We start from the raw sequence: 22,293 nt of genomic DNA on the forward strand, positions 1-22,293 counted from the left end.
ACACTCTTCCAAGGATATCCTGATGGCTCCCTGACTCACCTTATTTGGAAATTTACTCAGATGTGTTCTTTGTGGCAAGATCTACCTGAACTCTCCTCAGAACCAACTCCTGCTTTGCCCAGTGCCCGCTGTCTCCCCTCCCTGCTTAATCCTGCTTAATTTTTCTCTTTAACATTTATCAACTATCTTACATACTTCTTATTCTACTTTACTTTCTTTATTATCCACCTTCTTTGCAATAAAATATAAGTTTATGATAGCAGAGATTTCAATTTGTTCACAGGTCTATCTCTGGTCCCTATTAAATACATCATTCCTGGCATATAATAGATACTTATTAAATCTGATTAAATGAATACTTTCTTCAAAAGTAAAAGTTTTAACTGGTGACTTCCAACATGAAAAAAATGGACATGTACATTCATGAGATACTAATGGCTAAATATTTAGTGTCTACTTTCAATCCAAGAACAAGGAAGAACTCCAGGAACATAATTTATTTAAGAGGACATTCATACATTATGCTATACAACCAGAAGGAATGAAAATTCTGAGGAATTTAATGCTGGATAGGGGAGAAAGAGCCTCAGGGCACTGGAGGGAATCTTTAAATGCAATGGGACAACTCCCTAATTCATCCTATGAGAAATTACTGGAAGAAGTACATAATTGAGAATTTCTACACCAGAATGAAATACTGTTAAACTAAGAGAGAAGACATATTTTAAACTACAAATAAAACATATATTGATGCTATGCTCCTCTTTGTTGTTAAATTGAATTATTCAGAATGAATTTCCAAATGAAATTTTATGGCTCTAGACTATTGTTTCAAGGACTGTTTCTAGTTGTATATCCAACAAAATTGCCACTATTACAGTTTTACAATTCAACTAGCAATATTTTTATTTGTCTTCCGTCTGCCCAACTTCTCTAAACTCTACTCCAAGGTCATACTGCACCCTTTAATTTTGACCAGATTGACAAGGTCAAGCCTTTTTTTTACTTTGAGAATGACACCCAGACGTCATTTTTCAACCCTGATAATTGATGCAGACAGCAGTGGAGGTGGAGGAAAGGTGGAATGGAATTCACTTGGTTGTTGTTAGGGATGCAACACATCCTATGAATGCCATAAAAGTCTAATGACAACACAGTCTCTGTTCCCGTAGCTGGGCTGTAATGAGTACTTGAAAATTTCTTCCATGAAACAAGAAAGATGGCTTATCTTTAGTAATCAATGAAGAAATTTGGAAAGGATCATGTTAAAATTATTGATAAATCCTTCATGTTTCCTCTATAAATTTCTTGGATTATGGAGCCATCTCATGTGAAAAGCAAGTGAGCCTCTCTCTGGAGCAAGGGCAGGGCAGCGCTTCTGACAATGTTTCTAAGAGAAGCAAAGCTGTTTGCTTCCAATGCAGAACTGTGAAGACAGAGACAGAGTTTATTGCTTTTGTTATCGTTTTCATGTTGATTATTTTTTCATGGAAGTGACTGCTAAAAATATCTAGCTCCTTATTCTAAGTTTCATCACTTAGATTCTTATGAATTGCTAAGGCTGTTTTTCAAAAATGTTTAAATCATTATTTACAATAAATGCTGGCTTTGTAGCCATACCTAAGAACTACAACTTCCGTATTTCCAAATGTTAGTTTTAATAACACGGATTGTCTCAAGATGTGCATCACCAAGTCTGAACAGTTGTCTCCCATTCACATGTCTCATCTACCTCATTCCACGACAGCAGAAAAGGAATTCAGTTCCTTTATTTGAAATTCCTCCCTCTTCCAAGCCATTGCTTCTACTAAATTATCCTCATAATGTGAGACTCATAGTTTTTTGTTGAAGTTCAAAAAACATGAGTTTAATTGTTTAAAAGTTAGTATATGTCACAATTTTTGCTGCATTTAAAGAACACACACACACACACACACACACACACACACACAAATACCTCATGGATATTCTGACCAAGCTGCTTCCCTTCCCTTTTATGCACAGGACTGGAAACAAGTAGCTGAAATCAAGAGAAGAAACAAACGAGAGCCAATGGGCTCTCCCTTGGTACACCTGCTCTCTAAGCAAGCTGATCAGGAAACTGCTGTCTCATTTTTCTCAGGTATCCTAAGATACCCTTGCTTGTAAGGTTATTCTAGAACACATACATAATTTTATGTGAAACTTTCTATTTTCCAATCAGGCTCCAGAAATCTATTTGCATTACATATTTACTGTCATTTTTTACAGGTTTATAGTGTTCAGAATTTACCATATAGAAAAGCTCATTGCTTCCTAGTTTGGCACTTTCTTACGATAATACATTACTTCCAACTTTTCAAAATGCGTTTCAACTTTTCAAAAATGCTTTCATAAAAAAAGTGAAAAGAAACTGTTTCCCTGTAAGAGTAACATCACCACTTCTATCCAGTTTAGGCACTGAGGAAGTTAAAGTAGAAGTAATTTTTAAGTGTTCAAACTTGTTTAACAGTTTAAGGTAAACGACATATTTATTGGATCATCTTTTCAGTCTTCAATACATGCAGTGTGTTCACTTAGTACTTTATAATTTGCTATCTAGTTTTACTTGAAATCTTCCAAAGACATGATTATCTGGGTTAGTGAGGACCTGAAATAGAATGATTGGCTTTACTTTATCAATCACTCTCAACACCACCACTTGGGTGCTTTGAGTAATAGACCTAACTTTTCTCTTGAAAAGTTTAATGTTTACAGGAGCAAGTAGTGTGTTTTATTTAAGTAGATTTCCTGTTTTCTATAATCTCAAAAGGATTATTTAAACCAAAGAAGTATCTCAAAGATAATCCTAAGAGTAAATAATAATTTATTAATCATTTCTTATTTTTCAATGTCTTTCACGGCTTCTAACAAACCTTATGTCATTTCACTCTCATGGAAGCCCATGGGTAGGTTCTACTCTTGTGCCCATATTATGGATGAGGAAGGGGCGCCTGGGTGGTGCAGTCAGGCAAGCTTCCGACCCTTGATTTGGGCTCAGGACATGTTCTCAAGGTCGTGAGATGGAGCCCCATGTCAGGCTCTGCGCTGAGCAGTGCAGTCTGCTTGAGATTCTTTCTCCCTCTTCCTCTGCCCCTCCCGCTCATGCTCTCACTCTCTCTCTCTCTCTCAAATAAATAAATAAATCTTTATAGATGAGGAAAATGAGGTACAGTGTCCTCCACACCCATAACGCAACTTGCCCAGGGTCAAATGGCAAAACAGGGCACTTGTTTTGACTACAAATCTTATCTAATAGATACAATTTCCATCTTTGCAAATGATACATATCTTCAAATATTTCAAGTAATAAGATGCCTAAAAGAACATATGAGCAATGTAGCATACCACAGATTTGGAGCGCTGTTTCATGCAATCAGAAGGACTAAGTATATGATTTTTAAAAAAGGTATTTGATTTCTTAGACCCTCATTTCTTTGTCTGCCATATTGTCAATATTAATACTGATCTGTGAGAATTAAAATGAACAAATATGCAAGGACCTAGTAGCACCAGGCTTATTTTAGGTTCTTAATAAATATTAGTTGAATTTTCTCCTTCCTGTAGACTCAATATCCAAATTTATGATAATTTGATTCTCACACTGCACTGAAAATTCACATCTAACTTATTACAACTTTTTACTTAAGAATCCTTGCCCTTACATTTGTCATGCTTAAATACCCCATTTTATAGTTGAACCCCATCTTATAATTTAGCTTCATATTTCTATCTTGTATGCCAAATCTCTCCCTTTTTTCTTATGATGTATAGTTGACATAAATCTCTCTTTAATATCATAGCTCCTATGAGATTCCATAGGAGTTGAAATTTCTAACAACTAATTTAGGAGAAAAATTACTTTCATCCCTATTAAATGTCTTTCCTACTAGTTTATGGTAGAGGTGATTGTCTCATGAAAGTCTATGGTTGTGTTTCAGGTGTTAGTGAAATTTTGATCTACTTTACTTATTACTAAAACTTGTTTTTTTCTTTTAAATATGAGGCTCAGCCACCTAGAGCATAAGTATCATTGTCTGTGAATATGCCATGGAGGCTTCTCAACCACTTAACAGGAAACAGAAAACTTCTTATCAATTATATAGATTCTAAAGGAAAATGTGTTTCTAAGTTTAAATGATTTTCCATATTGATTGATCTCTTCTGCTTCTTTGTAATATGATTATTCTTACTAATCGCTTAGCAACGTACTATGTCTTTTTTTTCCTTTAAATCTCTAAAATCTTGATTTTAATTAGTGAACATCGTCTACCTACTGAAGAATATTATAGGTAGAACAATGCAGTAAACTCTCATAAATAATTGTCTCGCTTATCTTAACATTGTACAAAACGTTCTCTAAAGTTATGTGTGCAAAATCAACATGAACTGAGGGGAAACAAAGACTTCATGACATAATATACCAGTGTATTTATATGTTTCAAGGCCGTGGATAAAAATAGGAAATTTTTACCAATAATATTATAATAGGTACTTCTAATACTTTGGATATAGTAGACATCTTCATTTAACAGCTAAATAAATTTAAAGCTAACTCCATGCAAGACAGACCATATAATCTAATACTATATTTGACTTAAAACAATCAGATGGTCAATATATTTTTTTAGGTTCTGCCCGGTCTCAGTCACTGTATACCCTCTCTTCTTCTCTGTGACCATAACTCTCAAGCCTATCCTATCCCCATCAGAGCCAAGGGCTGTGGCTTATTTTCATCAGAAATAATGACTCACTGTAGTAGTATATTTCAATGGGGTGGCAGGAAAGGGGAAAGTCAAAACCAAAAGGGTCTTAATCCAAGTTAAAATAAAAGAGTATGAATAGTTTGGAAATCCCTACCACCACACCACATGATGCAATGGTTGAGGAAAACTTCTTGCTACCATATTCTCCAGGCTAAATCCTGACCAGACACAAGAAGGCATTTAAAGGGGTCTTGCTCAGTACTCTGACACTCAGTGCCAGCTCACCCATGAAGGTACCCTGGAAGCAGTTTCAAAAGCATGGTCTTTGAGCACGGTTCCAAGTCCCACTCTCCACCTTGGGTTCTGCTTTTCACTGGGCTCTGGGTGGTACCCAGTCACTTTTTTCTCAAGTCTTCATTTTCCATATATAGGTCTCTGCCAGGTTCCCGCTGGGCCCCTCCCTACAACTGTATTGTGTATGCATGCTGGCAGCACAAGATAGCAGGTTAAAGATGAGAAGGCCTTGAGAAATCATTGAATTTAATATCCTCCTCTCAGAGATGTGGAAATCAGGGATCAAAACAGATTTTCCCACTTAAATACTAAAGGCATGGCTTGAGTATGACTCATCATTCAAAATATTTTTCTTCTTCACTATGACTACTAGGGGTGAGCTTTCTACAAATTAAGATATTTCTTACCAGACTTAACCTGCCATATGTTTCCTCCCTTCTCCATGACACTTCCTTCCCGTGTGTTATCTTGGATCTTGTGCCACCAGCAAAGAGACTGCTCTCTTGCACACAGTGCAGGTCTACATGTGGAATGAGGGATGGTCTGCATTCTGATTCCCACTTGCTAGAGAGTAACTGCTCATTTTTTTCAATTCAGAGGACCTGAGGACTGTCTGACATCCTTTATGCAGATAGAAAAATGACATTTAACCTATAGAAATACAGAATTAAGATACTGATTTTGAAACCTGCTTCCATCTCTAGCTTTTCTGTCCATTGGCCTGTTCCTCATGCATCTCCTGCTACCACCAGAATCAGTCACATCTGATTTTGAAGTGGTCCTGGTGTGAAACTCTGGAGCTGGAAAGGTTTTCTCCCACTGAAACATGTGAGGTGTAGTTGAAATAGTACTATCATTACCATCGTTTAAGTCTATTCTGCATTCAATAGGCTTTTTTGTTTCATTCTTCGCCAAGAACATAATCAGCAGATACAGCATGAGTAATTTCGATGGGAAAATACGTTTTAAGATGCAGCCAATATCAAAATTAACTTTTATCTCACATAATCCATTAAAAAGTTCACAGCTACCAGAACTTAGCAGTTTAAAGTGGTCTGCATTTCTTGTTGTGGTGTTTGTGGATGGTGTTTCAATATAACTGAATTTCTTCCCTTGATATTTTCTTGCTTAGCTTTGACAGTCAAGGGTTTATATATCAAGATGAGTAAGGGGTAACAATTCATTCTCAAATGTCTGTTAAAGCTTTTTCTTTTTTTCTTCTGGCTGGGTGAAAAAAAATCGATCCTACATAATGTTAAAGCAAAAGACAGAGTTAAATAGGTCAAGGTTCTGAACAAACTTGTCCAGGGACTGCCTGTTTGAGCTCAGGTTGGTTGTTTCAGCTTTTCATGAATCAGATTCCACATCTACCAAATACCCTCAGTCCTTGTTTGCAAAATACAGAGAAGTCCTTGAGAAAATGCATTATGTGTTATAATGCACAGTATGCTTACCATTGACAAGTGTGCGTTAAGGGGCCCATCGTCCACTTTTTGTGCACGTAAGATCAGCCCATATTTTGGGAAATGCATAGACTGTCAGGGCTGCAAAGAAAGGATGTACTTAATACAGCAAAGGGTTTTATAACTAAATGTTGTGCCCTGTAGTTAGGTTACTGAGGAAGAGGGGCTGTGAATCTTTTATGTGATGAATGTGTGAAATTCATCTTTCTATAGTCAAAGAAATTGCTCTATCAGAAGGAGAAAAAAAAAAGAGAACATGTTTTCTATAGGCATACTCCTTTTTAAATAAAACCTTAGGGAAAGCTATTTGTTCCAGGTTGAGGTTAGGAGAAATATGACAGAAGTGAAAATATGAATTTGTTTTACAAACTTGTCCAGTATTTGGATACAAAACGAATGACCCATTCAGGGGTCTATTTTTGCACAGGGCCACAAGGATTGGTGACTGTTTATAAGAGTGGGCAAAATGAACCAAGGAGAGTAATCATCAGGCAATTCAGATGCAGATTGCAGGCATGGAGGAAAAGGGTTGGAACTTGCAGTTATGATGAGTAAAATCGCTGACTTTAGTCATCAAGACCAAGTGTTAAATATGTGTTTGCTTTGTTAGGGATGAATCAGGCTGAACGACAATTGTCTGTGGCTGTGGTTACTGAGAAGAGAGCGGCAGTGTGTTATATGAGTGCCTGGCAAGTGTTCTCACCCTGTGTGAGCCTGAAAAAAAAAGTTCCTATTACTGTTTCCATTGGCCAAGTCATGTGATCATTCCTAGGGCATACAAATTGTGGCAGAAATTTATATAAGTTATACAAGCACTGCAATACACGTTATGCCACAATGCCATGCAAACTATAGTTAATTAATATTAATATTATTGAACATAGAGAATATTTAAAAAGAGTGTTTTGAAAATGAGACATCAAAAGTATGTAATTAATAATTCTTTGATTTAGAGGAATAACAGGGAAATGTCTCCAATGTAGGAAAACTATAACTTCTGACAGGTCAGCTCAGCAAGTCTGGATTAAGAAACTATGCTAGGCATAGCGCGGTTCAACCTATGATGAGGGATGGATTCGTGGGAGAGGAATCAGCAAGGAAAGAGTGCTCTTCATGAAAAAGAGCAACAACAATAGCAGGAGCGTATTCAAGTAGTACATTGCAAGGCCAGGATTATAAATCCTACAGCAACGTGGAAAAGAGATCATTCAAAATGAAAATGAAATGAAAGTTTTGATGGTCTATTTTATATGTGATCAGTTGGAAAGCAATATAGTGTGACAGAAAATGAGGTACATAAGTTGTAGGAAAGTCTGTCCTTTTCTTTGAGCCTCAGCTTCATCGTTTCCAAGTTGGGATCACTTTAGTAAGAATAAATAATGCTCACTGACGATATATTCCATTCAGAATTTGAAACTAGACTTTCAACCCAGGCTGTAAGCCATTTTTCACTCTTAATGTCTTACCTTTATAATGTCTTACCTTAATACCTTTCCTCATCAAATGAAAAATTATCAGATCAGAAGATAAGGTTCCAAATCTTAGTTCACTATTGATTGACTGAAGTCAGTGAAGCCTAAAAACAAAACATAACTATCTCTTAAATTAACAACCAAAAATGGATAAGTCAGTGCTTATGGGAACCTAGTAATTGTGTAAGTGCTGATGGAGTTATTCTTCAGAATGCAAATTAGAAATATCTATTATGTTCATATCTTTCAACTTAATAATTCCATTTCTAATTATCCAAAGTATAATATTTAGTGTAGAAAATCTATTTGTACAAAGGTGCTCACTTCAACCTTGATCAATAGAGCAAAGTATTAGATGCAACTAAATAAAAAAAAAGAGAGAATTTGTTAAGAAAATTGATGGAACACCATGCAACTACTAAAACTGATAGTTATGAAGACTATAACAATGGCAACCCAAACGCCCATACAAGTGAGAATAGGTGAAAGAAGTGTGATATAGTCACAGTGTTCTACTATACAAAGTCATAATGAGTGACGTAGAATGATAGACAGCATTATGAATAAGTCTTAGTAATGACATTAAGTGAAAAAAGTAGATTCCAAAAGATTACATGCAGTATACTAAACTTTTTATAAAGCCAGAAATAAAATATGTATTTTTAAGGATCACATACAAATATAATTTACAATTTATATATGTATATGCACACACAATAAATGTATATATTTCACAATGTATATAATATATATGTAATGTAGATAATATATATATTTCATATATATGAAGTAAGTGAACAATAATAATAGAATTCTGAATGCCATTTCTGTGGGGGAAGGCAGGTGAGATAGTGTATTGTAGGTTATTGTCAATTCATAGCTTTTGGGGGGATGGTGGTGAATTTCTGAGGGATTTTATAGTATTACAAATAAGTACATGCTTGAACCACTAATTAGAATATTGTCACGAACCAAAGATTATGATTCTTGCAATTATGCATATCTGCAAGTCAAAGGGGGAAAAAGAAAAGGCACATTTAAAAAAAAAACATACTTTTTAAAGATTCATTAATAAAAAAACTAGAAGATAATAAACACAAATAATGGTTGTGTTACTGTGGTAACTGTGTGATTTTTTTTCTTTTTCAAATTTTCTAAAATGTATTATTTTAATGAGAATGACTGTTTATAACTCATTAAAAAACAGTATGCAGACCCATGGGTCTCTATGCCAGTGAACTTTTGCAAATATGAAGAAGACAAACGAAATAATGTAAAATTGATCAGCATTTCAGCAGGCTGTTGACCAATCCCCATAGCTGAAGAATTGAAGGAGTCACTATTGACCTTGCATTGATAACTAATACGAATCAATCCAGAAAAAAGAAATGTGACTATTTGCAAGAGCACATGATAGATCCAATTTGTAATGAAAAGTTATATTACCTACTAGAAAAATCTCCAATTGGTATTGACCCAGAGAGTGAAACTGTAGGGTTTCAAACATGAAAGTAGTATGACCGATACACTCTCCTTTTCAGTTATTTCTGCAGAGGTTATATACAGAGGAATTTTAGATTAACATACATAACATGGACTTTAAGTCCATTAGTTGAATGTTGATGTGCAGAAAACCAATCGGAATAGGGGATGATTCATAATACAAATTGACTGGACACTTTGACAATGATGTTCGTAGAGCATGACATCATTGCTGGTTGGATGTTAATGCACTAGGAGCCTCATTCAGCATCAGAAAAATATTACACCAAATTATGTTTTTATAAAGAGTTAGCTGTAAACCTTTGATTTACAAATATTTTAGACCATTTTCCACCTTAATTTTAGTTTTTAAGATATAAGCCACATTATCATTTTAAAAATATAATAATAATTTTCATTATATTTGAACAATGCTAGATGAATTAGATGAATGGCATACTTTGCAGCATTGTGTCATATATATTTTCCTTGAATTTAGTGTTTTCTTTCTAGTACACCATCTGTAACACATATAAATCAGTAGATTTCACAGTGTGTTTATTCCAGTTTTTTTTTGCCGAGTAATTATAAGAAAAAAATCTTGGGCAAGAAGTAGCTTTCAGAAAACAGACTGTTTAGGGAATTTAAAGAATACTTTCCCTTTCTCTTCTCTTTTGTGCTGTTTCTAGTTGTAAAATAAAAACAAAAGTTGGAAAGTATTTTATGGAGTAATTATTTATAATTTCTTATCAATCATATTTTATAATCAAAAGTGTTTGGGTTTTCTTTTCTTGCTAGTTATTTAAAGTCTATGGCTTTCAATGACAGGTGTAGAAGGTTATGTGATAAAATGGATCTTCAGATTTGAAAAATAGATGAGTTTGAATTCTCATGCTGCTACCTTGAAAAAATCACGTAAAATCTCTGAATCTTATTTTCCTAATACATGAGAAGATGAAAGCAACCCAACATAGCTTACAAGATTCCTTGAAAAATAAATGGGAGCTTTTATTCAAATGAGCAAAACTCTTATTTTTTTAATAATTGTTTGAGATTGAAGTTCTAAAAATAAACAAAATAATTGTTTTAGAATAAAGAACTTGAAACCAAACTCTCCTCTCAGGGGCAAGGAGGATGAGGCTATAACAAGAGCACACGGAAATCCCAGTGAACCAGTAAGGGATTAAGAAAGTCTCTTTGGAGCTCAGGCACCCAGTGTGAAACAATGCCAATACTGCCATGTTTTCCTGAGGATGAACATGGCAGCGCTCGCTCTCTGCAGTTGAACTGAATTCAGTCTCTGGGCTCCGATGTAAGCACCTACATAGATGTGCTCTAGAGATTCTGGACAAGAGGTGTCACTGTGTCAGAAAGTAGAGAAGAAATGTGGCACAAGTGAGCTCTTGCTTATGTTATACTCTCACTTATATTTACACTAAAGATAGTATCTGGTCTAAGGCTTCTAGCATTGCTGTGAATCATGACATTTCAATATATGTATTTGTTTGTTGCGTTTTAAAATTATTTAAATTATCCATGCTTATGTAGAAAGATAGATGAAAAAATTAAAGCAAGCATTAAAAAAATTACCCATAATCCTACCACCGTAACTGCTGTTAGGTATATTTCCACCAATAGCATAGAACCACTAATAGCATTTTGGACAGTATTTTTATATGATATTGTCAATGTGTATGGATGAAATACTTGTATCTTTCAAGTGGGATCATACTGGGATACATTTTTTGGAAAACTACCTTTAGCATTTAGCAATATATCATCAACATGCTGCATATTGGTCAATATACATTGACATCATCATTCATAATGATTGAGTAGAATTCCATTTTATGGATGTATGAGTTATTCAAGTAATAACCTATAGCTGTACATTTAAATTATTTTCAGCTTTCCCACATTATAAATAATATTTTTGATATATATCTTCACATTTATATCTTTATGAATCTACCTATATTGAGAAAATTCTTGGAAGTGGAATTGCTGAATTAAACATTTCTTCCAATTACACTGTAGAAAGTTTCTAATTTTACTCCTGCCAACAACCTGTCAGAGTTCATCTCTTTTCAGTGAACCATACTGGGCATTTTCCTTGTTTAACTCTTTGACAGCCTGATAATTGATGACAAGAGAGGGGATAGCTAGTCTTTTGTTCATGGTTATGATTACTAGTAAGATGAAATATTTTTCATTGTATATTATCATTTATATTTCTGATTTTTTGTACCTTGCCTGTTATATATTTTTTTATTACCAGTTTGTAAGATTTCTACATCTTAGATATTAACCCCTTTTTGTCACACAGTTACGTTTTTCCTTGTCTGTCATTTGCTTTTTCACTTGGATTGTGGTATTTTCCCCATACAGATGTCTTAAAATATTTATCTTTCAATTTTGCCTTGAGTCTTCACTGAAAGGACTTCCTTCACCTGTATATATGCACTTGTATTTTCTTCCAGTAGTTTTAAATTTTATTATGTACTTACATTCAATCCATTTGGATAATTAATTTTATTTTAAGGTGTGGATTAGGGCTTTAAATTTATCCTTGCCAAGTGGTTAACTGGTCACTACAATAGTTTTTAGCAAATTGTACATATTTTCCTCACCAATTTTAACTGTCACCTTTATTACAGTGTCGTCCCCCTTACCCAAAGTTTCACTTTCCAGTTTGTTACCCGTGGTCAACCGCAGTCCAGAAATAGATGACCCTCCTTCTGACCTATCATCAGAAAGTCAATAGCAGCCTAATGCTATGTCCCAATGCCTGCATCAGTCACTTCACTTCATTTCATCACGTAGGCATTCCATCATCTCACACCATCACAAGAAGGGTGACTACCATACAATAAGATTTTTTGAGAGAGAGAGACCACATTCACTTTTATTATAGTACATTATTATATTATATACTATATAGTATATTATTATAATTCATCTATGTTATTATTAGTTATTGTTGCTAATCTCTTACTGTACCTAATTTCACAATTAAACTTCATCATAAGTATGTATGTATAGAAAAAAAACATAATATGCATTACATCGCATATACAATATACTTAAATATGTTACATGTAGGGTTACACATAGCATATATAGGGTTCAATAGAATTACCCATAGTCCTACCACCATTAGCACTATTAGCTATGTTTTCACTCTTAGCTATAGTACCACTATTAGCATATAACCACTAGCAGCATTTAGCTACTATACTGAACAGTGCAGGACTAGAAAATTCTATATCATCAGGACTTAGACAATAATTAAAGCTTTTCTAGTGGTGCAGCTGGTCCAAGTAGAGTTACAGACGGATATAAAAAGATAACTTGTAATAAAATACAAAGAAAGGACTGGGAGTTAAGAAATGCCAAGGGAGAGGAGCCGGCAAAAAAAAGACTGAGAAAGAATGGCTTAAGAAGTAGTACAAGAGGGGAGAACATCTGAGATTTGGAAGACCCAAAAAAAAAAAAAGGGTTTCGAGGAGAAGCACTGTTTTTTTCTAAGTTAAAGAATTTTGCTAACTTATCAAGCTGTGCCTTCAAGGAAAAGTTGGATAACACCAAAAACACTAGCACTAAAGAAGTAATGATCAATAATTGTTTTAAATTGAGTATCTAACAAATTCAGAGGGTCAAGAAGAATTTCAACTGTTTTATAATTTTAAGTAATTTCAAATATTTAGCCTTTACCTATAGTTTTTAATCGAAGCATAAAACTTCCTATTTTGTAGTAGAATAGAGTCATCCTTTACGCCTTGATTTTTCTACATTCCACATGTAATGTATTATAAAATCTTGCAGTTTACAACTTTGAAATCTCTCCTCACAAGTCATCTCCCGCCATCCTGATCCAAGCCACTAACACCTACTGCTCGGGATGAGAGAACAGCCTCTGGAACTGGGCTCCAGGATTTCACCCAACCCTCCAGTCCATATTTCCCTGAATCAGTGTGATCCTTTTACAAAATAAGTCAGTTCCTATCATTCCTCTGCTGAAAACCCTTGGATAGCTTCCCGTCTCTCTCAGAGTAAAAGGAAGAGTATGTAAAATTTTCCTGCAAGTCTCCATGATCTGACCATCTGCTGCCTCACAAATGGCATCTCCTACAGCAATTTCTCCTTACCCCATTTGGCCATCCTAAAAATCCTTGAACCTAGCAAGCCAGTTTCGAACCTCTGGGCTCCCTCCTTCATCTCATTCAAATTTCTGCTCAAATATCACTGTACCAAAAAACCTTTTCTGGCCTGTTAAAGGAGCAGCCTCCTTTCCCTTGTTCTATATACCCTTATCCTGTTTAATTCTTCTCTATAGCACTTCTCACCATCTGTCATCTATTGTATTCTATTGTATTGTATTGCATTCTATTCTGCTCTATTTATTCTCTAATCTCTCCTCTGACTAGAATGTGAGTCCCATGAGGGCATGATCTTTCTTTGGTTCCCTGCTGGATCCTGAGAGCCAAGAACAGTGCCGGCACTTAGTAACTATCTGCCTGAATGAATGAACATATATTCAGATATTTCAAAAATCACCATAAGCCTTCTAAATCATTGCTGGCATTAAAAGTAATGTTTCCAATTTTGAAGTCTTTCAGAAAGGGTTTCTTCTCCCCAAGAGACGATTCAATTTCATACTTTGAAAGATTAAATGAAAGGGAATTTGAGTTATGATGACAGAATTTTGGAATCTCATAATTTCAAGAGATTTTTTTACTGATACAACTTTATTGTGATAATTGAAAATAAAAATATTTCTTGAAAGGTCAAATGGCATAAAAATGAAAAGTTTAACACTTTGGAAACTTTACAGCAAGATAAATCTGGTCTTGGAAATTCTACTTCCCAGCTGCATAACTTTGGTACACCTCTATGCCTCAATTTTCTCATCTGTAAAACAAGGTCAATATTGTACCCTTTATAATGCTGTCATGAGGATTAAATTATTTAGATTATGTAAAGGGATTAAAAAGTGCTTTGAACATAGTGCCTCATAAGAATTTGCTGTTATTATTTATTTGATAATAGTATTACCATTTCACAAGTAAGTGGTTGCTCTTAGTTGACAGACTTTTTGGATTTCGTTTTTCTCCATAACGATTCCATGAAAAATTTCACAGGAGAAATCTAGGCGGTGTTAATTGTGTAGGTACAAAAAGTGTATAAGAGATTAGAAGTTAAGGCAATTTCTAATTGTTTGTATATACTCTGCTGTTTTTCACTTGTGGGATTCAAACAAACTTTCCTGGCCCTTACATTTTGCAAATGAATTTCTACCTTATTTGCATGGGTAAAGTCAAGGGGGAAATTAGGTGGATTCAGCAAGGGATCCCCTAATAGAAAGAAATTCTAAAAGCAAGTTTTCTTGTGCCCAGAAAAGGCTATTTGGAAGAGTAAGGAATGCCAACATTGAGACTGAGTGGGTACAGTCCAAAATCACACACCCTAGGTTTTAAAAAATTGGCTCTATGAAAAAGTCGGGTCCTTAAATACCTGTCCTCCTCAGGTAAGCCTGACTTAAACTATTCAGCCATACTTTTACTTCCAGAATCTAACTCCAATGATCATTTTTTTTAGCCTTCCAAAATACCTAGAAATTTCATATATTACATTTGGTAAATCTACTGGAATGATGATATTAACAGTCATAATTGATACTGAACCACAGTTTTTAATTTTGCATCACCTGTGTTTATATGGATTTATCATCTTATTTGACTGTAATCTTTACAAAATCAGGTCTTTCATTTCCTTAGTAATTCCCCAAAGAGGCAAGAGCAGTGCTCAGGAAACAATATTATTGGTGTGGATCTAACAATCAAACAGAATTTTTAAGGACATCATGTCCTCTCTTTCAAATATCATTGCTTTTGAAAAATATAACCTGTTATTTAAAAGCAAATTTTAACAAGGAAAAGATCACTGTTGCATATGTAAAACATTTGACATGATTTTTTGAACAACAGTGAACACAACAAAAAGTTGACTTCTCTTCTGCCATGAACCGAGGCATGTTTATTAGCTGTTCACTGCCTAAATGTCTCAGCCTAAAACCTAGGAACAATCAAGATTTGATATTCAATTTAACTGAGCAAAAGAGTCACTTTAAGGATTGAAAATACAAAACAATTATATGAAATTATTTTCCTCCAACTCTGCCCCAGGGTTTACAATCCTGTCAGACAGGAGTCATACCAGAGGGAAATGGCATCTAATGAAATGCGGAAACAACAGCACTCAGAGCCAAGAGATCAGAGAAGGAAGTCATCACTTTGTGATCTTAGGGAGAAAGTGGGGCCTCAGCTAAAACCTAAAAGGTATGTAGAGTTTGGAGAAGGAGATGGGAGAAAAGATGGTTACAGTTTTGGCTTTGGAAACTTCATATTTTTTTTATCATTGGCCAGGACACAGTTACAGATGATCTGTTGAATTGGAAGAAAGATCTTGTCCATCTTTGTAATCCTTGTATCTCCCGATTCTACTCAAAGGTAACTCAGAGTCTTCATAAACAAAGTTCATAGTCTGGGATAAAAATCCCGTGAAATCGTATAAAATTGTTCCCGCTTTTTTTTTTCTTTTTTTAAATACTGAAGGATTTGTTTTGCAGAGAGAGAGGCATTAAGCAGGGGGAGAAGTAAAATATATCCCCAACATTTATCATAATAGAATCTCGTATCTTTTATTTTGTCACTTACACCCTGGGGAAATACACTACAAACTCCATTTTTACCTGCCCCAGTCCTTCTTTTTTGTAGAAAAATTAGCATTAAAAATATCCTTAGTTAAAGTCATCATATCAATGTAAGTTATAACTAAAAATGAATGAAATAAAAAGCAATTGATCATTTTTATTATTTGCAAAATGTTAAATTGTGATTTTTCTGAAAAAGAAACTAACCACTACCACCGCTACCACAACAAAATTGTTTACAGGATCTAATAATGTCAGGGTCAATAGATTAAAGGAGATGGGGAAAGAGAAAAGGCAATTCTGTTAGAGTCCCAGCTTTATTTTATTCTAATTTTATTCTATTTATTCTAATTTTAATATGCGTCATCCTACAAAAATCCTGCCTCTTAATTTCAAAAGAAAGGTATCGATCCAAGATATTTCAAGGGGCTTGGGGAAAGAGAGTGAGGGAGATACAGGGATTGGGAGAAATTTATAGCTGGAGCTGATACTGAGTGAAAATTTAGAGTACATACCTAGCATGTTTTGTGCTTCCTTTCTTCCAGAGAGGAAATGACACTTTAGATTCCCTGGGATGCTGGAACCACATGCAAAAAAGGATGGGCAAATTTGTCATTCAGAATTTATGAAGGATATTTTTTCTTCTCACTGACTAAAAAGAACAAATCAAACACTAGGTTTCCAATTCTGAAAATTAGTAGACTCTGGAGAGCCAATTAAACATTATTCCCCTATCTCGACTCTGTTTTAACATCCTTCTTTATTGCACACTGTTTCTTTTGCTCACAAGGCAGGTAGATGGTGTTATCAGGCTAATTTAGGGACAGTTATCATTATAATGTAATTTTTTGCAATTATGTGGTAGACCAGGTGGCAAGACAGCATGGCTTTGCATTGCCAAGGTGCAAAACAAATTCAGTGTTCAATCAACCTGAGAGAGAAAGGACAATTCTCATTTGCATAAACATGTAGCCACGGAAACGAGATGCACAGAGGTATAAGGGGAAAGAGACCTATTTTACATGATGTGCATAGAATATTTGACAGTTTAGATTGGAGGCGTCATTGATGTGGGTTGGAATGGTACGGTTGGTTGCCATGGATATGGTTTTCCCTACTGGCAGTGCAGAGATTGGCAGGGATGGATGCTGGAAAAAAAAAAAAAAAGCCCAAACCACTGCAACACTCTGGCAGCCTCATTCTTTTCTTTTGTTGAAAAGCTATGTATCCTTTCTGCACTAATGACAGCTCATCAAGTATGCAGTGTAATCTAGAAACACTGATATTTCTGTAATAAATCATTCATGTATAATATATAGATATTTATACATTCTATGCACATATATATGTGGTGATCTACATGTATATATTTGGAATAACATGTATGCAGATTAATAAAAGATTAGATTCAGGAGGAAAATATTTACCTCTTTGCTACTCTTTTCTATTTAGCATTAATTTAGGAAATCCTTCGATATGAGGATTTATTAAGTAAAGTAAACAATGTATAAATATACTGAATTATCTGAATTATCACCTAACTTAGGAAGAGAGAATTGCACAGTTTGTTTTTGTGGATAAGGCAAACAGTGAAAGGAAGGAGGAGTGGCTCATCACAACAGCCTAGTCTCTGATTACTTGACCCCTACAGTCAGCACATTGCTGTAACAGAACTACGTAAATGATATTTGTCCATGAAAAACAAGGTAGTTTCTATTTTCTTTATAGGTTCTAGCACACCATTTAGCATCGTATAAACCCAAATAAGCTATTTATGCTCTTTTTCAGAACAGTTAGGCATTTACTTTTTATTTCTAAAGGCTCACCCATCTTGTTTCCATACAGTTAGTCTAGAACCTTGCTTTTATTAAAACGATCACAGGAATGCCTTTATCTTTAAGAATTCACTAACATACCACGTGATGGGGCCTGAAGGAGCAAAGTCTCTTACCCTGTAGGGTAAGAACTTTTGTCTCCATGAATGCAGCTTTGCACTCAGCCATACTCCTGAGATCTGAATGCTGGTAGACAAGTTCTTATGGACTTGTAGGTTTCCTCAATCCTCCTCCAAGCCTGGGGAGAAATGTCGAGTGACGCAGCATCTTCTAAATTGTCTGTCCACCCAAACACTGGAAACTGGAGAAAGAGTTGAAAACAGGATTATTGAACAATCAAAATATCAGGATCACTTTGGAAACATGACCAGATCGTTTGCCCTTAAAAATTGACTTAATAATATAATAATTGATCCATGCAGCCAAAACTTGATGGGTAATTACCAGTGAACCGAACTGCATTTGGATTAAGATTTAAGAGAATGTGTAATTGAAAGAGCAATTAAAAAGGTCTTACAAAGACCTTACAAAAAAGGTCTTTTAAATGGGCCAATGAAGAAGTCTGCATTGATACTACATAATTTTGTCTTCACTTAACATTTTGGGTGAAGATTTGTTATTTATTGATAAAGCATATGAAAGGCACTGGTTATTTTTGATCTATCATTTTTTTAAATGAAGCCTACTAGTGGCTCAGTTACTGTAAGAACCTCACTCCACCCCAGCCATCCTTGTTCTCAGCTTTCCCTAGAAATCATTCAACAATTGCTAGTATCCTTTCTATGTTAAACTAGTCAGTGACCCCTTTCTCAAGGTGAAAATCAGCTGTAATCATGCTGTATTTAGTATCATTATCCTTATTAGTTTATTTTTACCTGTGCTTCTTAGAGTGATGAGCTCTTGTTTATTCCCTAAATCCATTTGTTTCCAGTGCATGTGGACATTAATAAATATTTGTTGTCCCCCAAAAAGTTAGTAATTGCTTTAATCTCTGCATTTTATTGTTCCCTAACTTTTAAAGAAATGAAATAGGACCTCGAAATTCTACCCAGATAATAAGTTTATCATATAAGAATGAGGTTCAAATGATTAAAAAGTGAATGAGTACACATTTTAATACAGTAAATTAACATAACGCCCAGGATCAGCTTGGCTACATACCATTTTATCACATGTAAGCATTCCTCTTCAGGCACTCCTCTCACCCATACTTTCTTGTCTTTTGTATTTTGGTTTATTTTCTATAACACCCTGTGTTTTCTTCTATTTGTTTCCCACTCCTATGCTTCCTGTCTGTGCACTACTCCTCCATTTGTAACTGATGTAAAAGATACTATACTGAAGAAAAGTCAAGTGATGCTGGGGCATGTTCACCACTGCCCACATACTTTGGAGACACTTGCAAGATCCTAGTATGTTTCTTTATTTATATAAAATATTTGGATACTACAGCACTGAGCCCCTCACACGTCACTGTAGAGGTGAACGAGTGAGCTGGTATGTATCATGCACCAAAAGTTTTTAAAACCCTGTTTCTATTTCAAAGACACAGAATTGCTTGCTCATCATTAAAAATCAATTTTTAGTCTTACAGGAATAAAGAAATACGAATGTGGTTATTTTATGAGCGAAGACCTGATTATCTCCTGCTGTGTGTGTGATTCCTCAATGGTCAGAAGGGGAGTTCCGGAGAGGTCTACTTTTCTTGGGCAAGTGTACACTTGCCTCAATCTCACTCATAAACCAGGAAGCAGTCACATGCACTGGGCCTTAAATGTGTTCATTTCAAACCAAGCAGGAGGCCTGACACACATACTAAATTTTCAATATTAGCATCCCCAAATCTTTATCGTTGTATATGTAGATTGATTCATTTTCAGACTATGGTAACTGGTTCAGTGTTAAATCATTTTAAAGCTTTTGTTGAATACGTTATTTTCTGAATTTTATGTTGTTACAGCATACAACTATACTTAGTTTTAGTCCCTTCTGTGAAAGAAAAATGTAAGTTTTATGTTTTGCACCATGGGTTCACTTTTTTCCCCCTGAAAATAAACATTTTCCTTGTTCCTCAGACTCATTCAAAATACAGGCAGTATTTCTTCCAGGAAAGAAAAAAAGGCAGCAAACTGATTACTTCCTGTGATCAAGCTTATTAAAACATAGACAGAAAACCAGAATTCACTTCCTAGATCTGTCATTTGGTGATTAAAAGGGGAGGGTTTCTTTTTCTTATTTTCCTTATTTGTAAAGTGACACCCTCTGATCTTCATAAGCACATTTGACACATTAAACAAGTAAGTCATGATTTCCAAATTCAGTGTGATGAGGAGCAGTGATTTTCCTTTAACTGCAGCCTCAGGTGGGACATGTGCTCTGTTGGCCATGACAGAGCTAGTTTCTGACACAGGTAATGAGAGGACAGGGTGGTGGCCAGATCTGATGACATAAATTGTTGACTTGGATTAAATGTTAATCCATATAAAGCTTTGACAGATAATGATGCATTATGATCTTCAGAATAACTGATTAACTAATTGTTAATATCTTAGAAGTTCTTGTAGAAAGTATTACCTATACTGACGTGTGCTTTATATCATATCTTCTTCATATCTCAATGAAATTAAAGATCCTTTTATCTTCTATTTAAATCCATCCCCTTCCTTGAGATGGCATGAGCGTTGGTATAATGAAGCGTAGAAAGTATATTTATGTGAAAAGTACTAAAATTCCTGATGTAGCATGCATCTCATTATGATGACATTTCTTTCATTCTGATAAAATTATACAGATATTAAATTTTCACTCACAAACTTGTCTATCTGCCACCTACACTTAACGTGACCCCACAACCCAGCCATCAATTTTGTTTTCCTTCTAGACTTCTTCTAAAGAGTTAATAGGAAAAAAAATTTTTTTTTAGATCTCAGAATTACTGGATAGTGTTCCTTTATCTGGAAAAGAAAAAGCACTTTCATTCAGGGCTAACCTCAAATTTTTATTTTTCTGGTCTTCAAAATGCCACATGTCATTTTCTCACTGTACCACTATTTCGTGTCACCCATGATGACATCAAAACATGTGCCAATATGAACTTACCCTTATCCAGTCAGCTCAATAGGATGATGCCCTTCACCATTCAAATTAAATCTGAACCCTGTGTCACTGCTCCTAAGCCGCTATTCATCAATTTTTTCATGTTGTCATGTAGCCATGCTGTGGCTTTTTCTAATGTCCTTATCTCTATCATTAATTTTACCTTCTGATGTAGTAGTACTGAATGATATGATTTACAACTTAATAAAATGAGTTATTAAAACATTAGATAAACTAGTAAATCAATTTTTATAAGAGTCAGCAGTCTAGGGTTTTGAAGGTAGACTTAATTTACCTCCTTCGCCTGATTTCATCTCAGGTGAACTGAATGGCATAAAACAATACAGTAAACAATGCAGTCATGCATAATACATAGCAGTTGAATTCAATTTTAGTGGTTCTCCTAATGGTGTCCAGATGAGAACAGGGTGGGAGCCGAAGTGTTGATAGGTGTTCTGAGGCATCACCTTGACTTTGAAATATTCCTTTCTTACTTTTTTGATCTTTGTGCCTGAGTATAAAACTTATCTCTGTGGGCACAGTCCTTAAAAGGAGGGTAATTGTTTTTCACTGTTTGGAATGCCAACTTTTTTTTTAAAAATGTACTCAGTTGAAGGATAAACTAACATAATAGAGAATACTGATAAATAATTTGGCACAGTTTTCTGCCTTTAGGCAGGTAATTAGCCAAACCATCTAAGACAGATTGTTAAAACAATCAAAGATATTTATCTTCTAAGTGCAGAAAGAAGCAATTTGTACTCCCTACTCACCGAGATGCCAATTTAAAGGACTAAGGCAATTCCGAATATTACCCAAATGTGTATCTGGTAAGGTAATTGGAATTCTGTAACTGGATGGTAGTAAATTCCAGGGTAACAAATATAATCTAGTCTATTGTAAACGAACATACTTTTGAACAGATATGGGCGTGAATGATCGTTATTCATTCATTCATTCATGAAACTCAGTACAAGCTCTCCATATCATCCCAAAGATCCATGCAAGTATTGTAGGATCTACTGCCAAAAATAGGAAGGAACTGACTATCGAGAGCATTTTTCAATGACCTGAAATGGCTGGAGTAAGAATATCTAATCTCTTCATTACTCACCACCACACCATCACACCCCACCCCCACCCCAGGGAATGGAGTGCTCAGTGGAATTTCCAAGCTTTAAAAAGTACTTTTCTTTCCTTAATTTTGAAATGTCC

At 35.0% G+C, this 22,293-nt stretch overlaps 2 long non-coding RNA genes across 4 annotated transcripts in view; one reads left to right on the top strand and one right to left on the bottom strand.

The window, feature by feature from the left end:
- LOC117801394 overlaps nt 1–22,293 on the top strand; it is a 146,634-nt gene that overhangs the window by 37,950 nt on the left and 86,391 nt on the right. For 2 of the 3 annotated variants that reach the window (XR_004623884.1, XR_004623885.1), the window contains exon 2: nt 2,005–2,122. The exons of the other annotated variant lie outside the window; for it this stretch is intronic. This is a non-coding gene — a long non-coding RNA (uncharacterized LOC117801394). The remainder of the gene's footprint in view (nt 1–2,004; nt 2,123–22,293) is intronic. 3 annotated transcript variants of the gene reach the window in all.
- On the bottom strand, nt 7,963–18,368 carry LOC117801396. Its single transcript, XR_004623888.1, has 3 exons — nt 18,099–18,368; nt 16,663–16,724; nt 7,963–8,057 (listed from the first exon to the last, which is right to left on the bottom strand). It is a non-coding gene; the product is annotated as an uncharacterized LOC117801396 (long non-coding RNA).

Source organism: Ailuropoda melanoleuca, chromosome 3 (assembly GCF_002007445.2).
Source record: "Ailuropoda melanoleuca isolate Jingjing chromosome 3, ASM200744v2, whole genome shotgun sequence".
NCBI lineage: Eukaryota > Metazoa > Chordata > Mammalia > Carnivora > Ursidae > Ailuropoda > Ailuropoda melanoleuca.